Below are 8,047 nucleotides of genomic sequence, written 5' to 3' on the forward strand. Positions count from 1 at the left end.
ATGCACCATCAATCACTTTCTCCTATTTATTATTATTATTATTATTATTATTATTATTATTATTTATTATTTTTTATTATTATTATTTATTTTACCTATCCTTCATTGTTTCATTTAAAAGGAAAACCAAAATCCCCCAAACCTTCCAATGTTTCTGATGACATGTTTAATATGTCAATGTCACTTCTCAGGGGTTTCTTTCTTTTTATACACTAGGTATTTTTAATATTACATTTTTTTTTCTTAAGGGAAAAGGATCATACAAATAATATTACTGTAGTTTATATATGTATATATTTTTTTTCTTATTTAAACTGTTGATTTTCTGCAAACCGACTTGATGTTTTTTCCATTGTAGGTTGAGATTAATAGTGGCAATAGCTTCTTTTTGTTTCCCCCACAGATTATTTTCTCCCCTGCCTCCTCACTTACTTTTTGGAGAGCTCCACACAGAAGAACCACAACACGGTGAGTGGCAGCACAGCAGCAAAGCACAGCATCACGTTTTTCCCAGTGGAGTGACAGGCTGAGCCCCAACGGAGCAAGCTGCTGGGCATGGGGACTGTCAGCTTGCATCTTGGAGCAGCATCACCTGGGATTTCTTCAAAGGAAAGCAATCTGCCTCCTAACACATTCAACTACATCTACACCTCAGCCACTGTAACTTTGGGATCTGTGGCTGCAGCGTGGGGACTGTAGCAAAGAAATTGCAGGCACAGGAAAGTCTCTGAGTGTCTGACATGATCACTGGCCCATGGCACCTGCAACAGCAGAGAAAAATTGTTGAAATGTCATTTAGTCCCCGACACCAAAGTGTGTCTGTGCCCTGGGGAATGCCAATAGGAATTTAGAGAGGGGATCGAAGTGGGTGTTTGGCCAGAGGCATGAAAGGAGAGCTGTGTAAATAATAATAATAAATTCCACGGGAGTTCGTGATCCTGCCCACCCAGCTCTCAAACTCACTGAAATCAGAACTTTTAAAGCTCTTTGTCACTTCTGGAGTCCAACTCTTTGAGCTGCTCTGACCCATTTTGTCACACAGCAAAAAGCCCCAACCCACCAAAAAAACCACCAAGCCCACTGTTTTGAGTAGTTTATCAGCACTTTGTATAAGCATTGCTGATAAGAGGTTCAGCAGTTGCTAGCTTCTCAATCCTTTTATGAAATATGTTTTTATTGCACTTGAAATAAAGAGGAGTTGGTATACAAAAATCAAAGTACTGCACGCCTCAAAAGATAACAGAAGTTTATTACACTATAAAGGCTTTCAGCATATGTGAATGCTTATTTTATCTGAAGACATTAGCATAGTTATTAGTCATTCTAAATGATTAAATTTCCCTCTCATCCACCTAATCTGCATTATAAATGAATATACCAAAGAGCAATGCACTTTGTTGATAAAGCACTGGCTTGGCAGACAAGAGACAAGGATTTTTTCTAGTGCTGATTTTGACATCTCAAGTTCGCCCAGGCTGGTTGCTTTGCCATCAAGTGCCTCAGCATCTCAGACTAACCAATAATGTTGACTTGTCTTACCAAATACATCTATGTCCAATCAATATCCAATCAATATCCAATCAATATCAATATGCGATGAATATTCATCAATACCTTATCAATATTTTTATCTATTTTATAGTCTTGCAGTAGCATCTTCCAAGTTTTAAAGGATATTCAGAGGAAACCCTACTAAAAATGTTTCAAGAAGGGGATATTCTCAAGCTGTGGATATCGATGTGCTTTGGTATCCATGGAGTAACAGTGATTTGTAGCAGCTTAAAAGCTGCCACTCTCAAACTTGTGGTATTAGCATGCCTTTTTAATGTTTAATTAATGAAGTGATTAATTATTTTTCTGAGTGAAGTTGGGTGGAGACCCCATTTGCAGCAGTGGGAGTTCCTGTGACTTAGGATGCTGTCTCCTCCCCCTGTCTGTCTGTCCATCTGTTTCTTCTTCAGTCGTAATGGCTAGGAAGGAAACAACTCACAGTATGTTTGAAAAGAAACACAATAAAATTTAATTTTGTACTGGTCAAAGTCTGTTAGGTTATGGTCTTGAACAAAGATCATGTTGTCTTCATCAATCCTCTCCTTCCTGTCTTGTAAGCACCGTGCCATGCTGCTGTGGTGTCCTGTGAGAGCCTGGAGGGGAGCCTGTCTGCAGAAAGGTAATGTGACTGGCCTTTTTTCATTGGAGTCTGGTGGTCTCCAGATCTTCCTCTGCTCCTCAAGAAGTCCATAAGCCTTTGTCACAAACCAGCCATGAAAGACAAGGTGTAGTCCAGTGCCCCCATGGCTCCTTGAGCAGAAGGCTGGGAGCTCCACATGAGTAGAACTACTCATCAACCAACTTTCCCTACTGGGTTAAGCCTTATTTTTATTTTATTTTTTTATTGAGCTTCATAAATTTGAGTCTTGATTTCTTTTGCATGTTACCTGCTGCTTAGTACTGTACATATGATTCATTTTTGATGAAGACAAACCTAAACTGGGTCCCTACGTACAGGAGCAACTGAAGATCTTGTCATTAATAGACCTTGATGTGAGGATTAAAAAAGGACTACAGCAGCTTGCTCAAATAGGGTGGGGTTGATAGCAACAAATAGTTGAATTTGCCTGGGGGTCAGTGGAATAGAAAATGAAAAACAAAAAATTCTGTCAGGGCGATTGTGTAAGAATCACCTCTGATTTAGTCATATTTACATGAAGCTTGGATCCAGTGAAGTAATGCTCCAGGACTTCTTTAGGCGTTGAACAGAGATTTGTGTTTTACTGAGATAAAGCAGGATGTCATCTGTGAAAAGAGCAATTTATGTCCTTTGTCATGGATTGTGATGCCTTGAATCTCTGGAGACTTTCTGATAGCTATTGCTAGCGGTTCAGTGGACAGAGCAATCAGAGGAGGTGACAAAGGACACACTTGCCTTCTGCCTCTCTGAGGAAAAAGTCATTCAAATAAAGGAGTCTCGGAGAGTCATTCAAATAAATGAATGCACACCCTCTAGCTTTCTGCGGGCTTAATGAACCTTATTCACCAGCAGCAGAGCCTTGTTGTCAAGCCTCTGTCTTCGAAGGGAGAAGGAGAATGCCGAAAGAGGTTGGTCCATCAGATTTGTATTCTCTGAAGGAGCTGAAAGGCAATTTTCTGCCCTTCCCTTGGATGCAGGAAGCCGAAGGCTCCTGTGGGTGCAGCGACCTACTTGCTCTGCTGGCTCAGGCTTCTCTTTTCTTCCCCCGATTCTGTTCTGATTTCAAACAAACATTTGCTTCTCTGCTGGCAAATGAATTTCACACAGTCCTGAGGCAATAATGATTTTATGAGAACCTCTTGGCTTCTTCTAAGCATTTGTACCCTGTATTTTATACAAGGACAGCAATTCTGTAACACGAAATCGTTACAAGAGCTGGTGAGGTCCAAAAGCATCTAAATCATGATGTGCATATGAAGCCATATCACACGTTTGTGGTTTCTTTATTTCTTTTTCATTTTATTTTATTTTTTAAAGTGTGCATTCCTCCCTGTGGGGTAACAGACAGTGAAAGCAAACCAGCTATTCAGTCAGGCACCCACAGCACCTTTAATGTATAGCCTCTGGCCAGCACATGTGGTCATGTGCTCATGTAATTCTCCCTAACTGTGTGAAATGAAAAGGGAAATGTTAAATATGATAATATTTATCACAATCATTTCTCAAGAGCAAGAGAGAAACCACTGGTCTGTTGAGAAATGTGGTCTTTTAATAGTCAACTAGGATCACCCATTTGTGTGAATAATAAAAATCTACACAGATAGAGAAAGTAGGGTAAAACTTTATAATGGTGTATTTATTCCCCAGCAGAGAGGCCTTGAAGTTCTGAAAAAATGCCAATTCATCAGTTTGCTTTTCTTTTCTTTTTTTTTTTTTTTTTAGCTCTCTGTTTTGGGGATTTCATGGAAATAATTGAGTTTCCTACTCATGGACCAAGAGTCTTATATATGCATGACTTAAAAGAAAGAGATTATTAAATATCTCACCATTTAATATCTAGATAATTTTGTCCTATAAAATCCTGTGCAGCAAGTAATTTAAATTGGTACCCTATTTACGGCAGACAAAACTGCTCACTACCATCTGCTTCGCAGTTTTAATAGATGGAGTGTTAACTGCGTGTTGCATGAAATTCATTGCGACTAGGTTAATTAAATGGCTGTGCTTCACTTCCTGCACTCTGGTAATAAGATGACAACCTCATCTGAATTTATTAACCCTTGCCACTTTCAGTACTGTTATCGCCCATTCAACCACCTTTGGTCAACAAAAATGAAATAAATCACAATAACAGGGGACATAACCATATTGGCTAACAAAATAGATATTGATTAGCATCTTCTAAAACAAATATGTCAATCTAGGCTGATTTTATTTTCACAAAGGTCATTGAAATCTGTTGGAGTATTAGTAATGCAAGTAAATTATGATGTAGTAGGTTATTGGAGGAAACCCCAGATCTAATCTTCACCACTAAACCACCCAAATGAAGGCTTCACCATGGAAAGCTGGAGAGGCCTTTGAGGTCTTCAGATTTCTAGTCTAGAAAGCAGCCATTAAATACCACTCTGCAGGGAAGGGCCCTACGGAGACCCTAAAGCCAAACCTCTGAGGGGCTGTGAAGTCAGAGGCACCTCTGTCCTCTCCAAAGAGGGATAAATTACTCTGTCCATGGGGTAAATTACTCCATTTGTGCCCTTGCCCCTGGACAACCTCAGCATTGCCTCAAGCCATAGATGCCAGCACAACTTGGAGCTACTGGGGCTGGCGATGCAAAGTGCTCACATGTGACCAGGCTGTGTGTGGCGAGGGAAGTCCTGACAGGAACCAGCCCATTCTCCATCACTTACACCCTTCAGATACTAAGGGAAGTTGATTTTAGGCATTTACACACAAAGCACTCTTGTTGGCTCTACTGACATTTGCTGGGAGGGATCGAGGCTGTGCATCAAAGCTGTGTTCATTCATCTCCCTCTCACCCATCAGATAAGGGCTTTGACGACTTTCCAGACACCAGCACTACAGATCTTTCAAACTTCCCCACCCTCCTGTCGTCCCCACCAACCCCGTCATTGCACCACAGCTTTAGGTTTCCTTCTCTGCCTTGTCACCCAGCTGCTGCTCCCGGACACAGCTCCTCTGTCCTGTTCAGCCCCCCAGGCCAAAGCAGTCTCCAGATGCTGACTTTAAGGGCATTTTTATGTGGTTTGGTAGAGAAAGTCATGCGGCTGCATCCTTCCTTGCTTCAAAGCGGTGGGACGCGATCCAGCTCTGGTTCAGAAGTTCAGCCGTGCTGAACTGGTTCAACCCGTCTGCGTGTTATCCCGCTGGCACTAGGCTTTGCCTTCCAGGGAGGTGGGTACGACTTGTTTCTTAACACATCAGGAAAGCTTTCATTTGTGCTGAGGGCTGTAGTGAGAAATAATTTAATGAAATCACAATTTATAACCGTACATACAAGAAAAGTGTCTTTGTCCCAGCAGTCAATAGGTGGCTGAACTGCTTCCCTTCTGCCCCCTGCATCCCAAACCTAAACCCTGTCCCTCCCCAGCCACTAAGCAAAACAACAGGCACAAAGCAACCTGCCCTGTGGCATCCCACCCTTACAGGGGAGCAGGAAGACAGGGGGTTGACCAATTCATGCCCAAATGATGTAAATCTGAGCCCAATGCCAACAGGCGGTGCCCCCAGATTCACCAAAAAGGGATGTTTGGCCCCTGCCCAGGATGGATGCATTCAGCTCCTGCCCTTTCCAAAGCAGAATAGGGTTGGATGGTGTACCTGGAATTTAATGAAGCTCTTACAGCAGAGGTGATTTACCCATGACTGGGAATGGAGCTTGCACTGCTAGCCTCTAAACACTGAATTTTCAGACTGCCAAGCAGTCATTTTGCATGTCTGATCTTATCAGGGACTTTTAAATTATTTGAAAGTAATGAATGACAGAATCTTTATCAATCTTCGCCTTTCGCTATTCAGCCTCCAATAGTAACAGATGTCTTTATAGACATAAAGTTGCTTGAAATTATTGATGCAGTGTTTGATTTTGAATTTGAAAGGAACTCTTATCTCTTATAAGGAAGTAACATTTCAGGCAAATACTCTTTACCTGCTCTAATGAGCATGGTATACGATGGCCGTGGTTCCCAGAACCACTCTTTTCTCCTGGCTCTGCCCATGCAGTCATGTTACACAGTGCTCAAAACGTTGGCAAACACGCGGCGTGTTCTCGTGTGAAATGGGCAAGGTACACAGATGGTGTCATGCTCGCCCAGATTTAACCTTAAAGGATGAAATTCAATTCTCGGCCCACACGCTGTTCTGGATCTGATGTAAACCCTATTTTGAGAGCGTGTGTAGGAAACAACCCAAGTGGGGTCTGTGTGGCTCTGCTGCATGAGAGAGGCGCTGTATGTGCGGGGATCTTTTTCTCATGTCACTGTGAAGCACAGACTAAATGTCACATTTGACTCATCCACGGGTGCATTTCGTTGTTTACGGCAGATAATGCACATCGTCTCCAGTGAAATGTTAACATCCCCGCGCGTTTTCAAAGCAAAGTACTGAAATATTTTCCATCCCAGGGACAGCCAGTCACTGTGCTGGGGCACAGCAACACATCCTCACCTGCGTGTGGGCGGGGGCCTTCTTCTGACAGTTTGTCACCCTGCTCTTACTAAAATATTCCCACCACAACAGTTAATTTGCAATACCTCTTTTATTTATTTATTTATTTATTTTCCTTCTCAAATCAGACACAACATTCTCGGGCATCTGTGTTTTGCCTCTCCCAGCTTTGCTGACATGTTCAATACAGCAGGATGGAAGTTTTTATTGGAAAGAAAGTAGAAAATGAGATACTTGATCTGGTATCAGCAGCTAGACCCTAAGGGTTCTTGTCCTAGAAGTGGCATGAAATTGTAGACATGGGATGTGAACTGACCCAGGAGCACACGCAGGCTCTGTGTGTACCCCAGTGATGTTCTGAACCTACAGCTTCATGTCCATGGAATGTCCTTGGCATTCACCAAAGTCTCCACTCTGTGGCTTCATGTCCAAAGGAGGACACCCAGGGCAGGGAGCTGAGATGTTGACCAGGCTTGGGTTGGGTGAACAGAGGGCAGGCCCCCCACTGCTGTGCTGCAAACTTGCCGTAAGGATAACAGAGTGAGTGACCCAAGCAGTCTTTGATTCAGGTAGGAAAAGAAGACAAGAATAACCAAGAACTTGCTATCTTTGAGCAGCAAACGGAGGGTGATTAGTGCATTCATCAAAGCTTCAGCAGATTGTGGGTCAAGTCCCTTGTCTGAAACAGGCTAGCAGAAAATAAACTTTGATAAAATTCCTATTAGCTCTTTATCTGTCCGCAAGTTCTGGGTAAATTACATCACCAGGATGTCATGAACCTGAAACTGAAGCGGGAGAAAGATGGATGAAACTCAGACACCTCAGAGACCTTCCATCCAGCCCCGCTTCTTCCCTGCTTTACCCACCTGCCCCCCCCTCAACGCCTGGCTTCTCCCATTTCTGCAGCAACGCTCAATGCACAAAACCTTTTGGGCACCGAGGGCAGACCTTCAGGCAAGCGATGTACCAGCCCTCAGCAGCATGATGAGACGGGTGGTTCGGCAGCTGAGGATCCATGCCAGCAATGAAATGCTGATGAAAGTGGCGGCGTATTAAAAAAAAAACAACACTGCAAGCAACAAGGATAAAACAAGCGAGAGCAATTACTGTCACTGGTGTTTGTTTTAGTCTGTTTTTCTTGTGCAAAATAAATCTTTTGTTCTTCTGACACCGCCAGAAATAGACGTGGAGATAATTGCTGCTCGTTCCTACCATGTAAAGTATTGTTCTCCCTTTTCTTTTACAGCTAAGATGCTGTGATGGATTTAGAGCTGTCCCATGATAATTTAGGAGTGCTGCACAGAAGCATGGTTAATATGATGTGTAATGTATCAATACATTGGATTTAATACAAGATTTTCTGGATGAAAAAGCAATAAACGAAAGGTA

Source organism: Aythya fuligula, chromosome 4, assembly GCF_009819795.1.
Source record: "Aythya fuligula isolate bAytFul2 chromosome 4, bAytFul2.pri, whole genome shotgun sequence".
NCBI lineage: Eukaryota > Metazoa > Chordata > Aves > Anseriformes > Anatidae > Aythya > Aythya fuligula.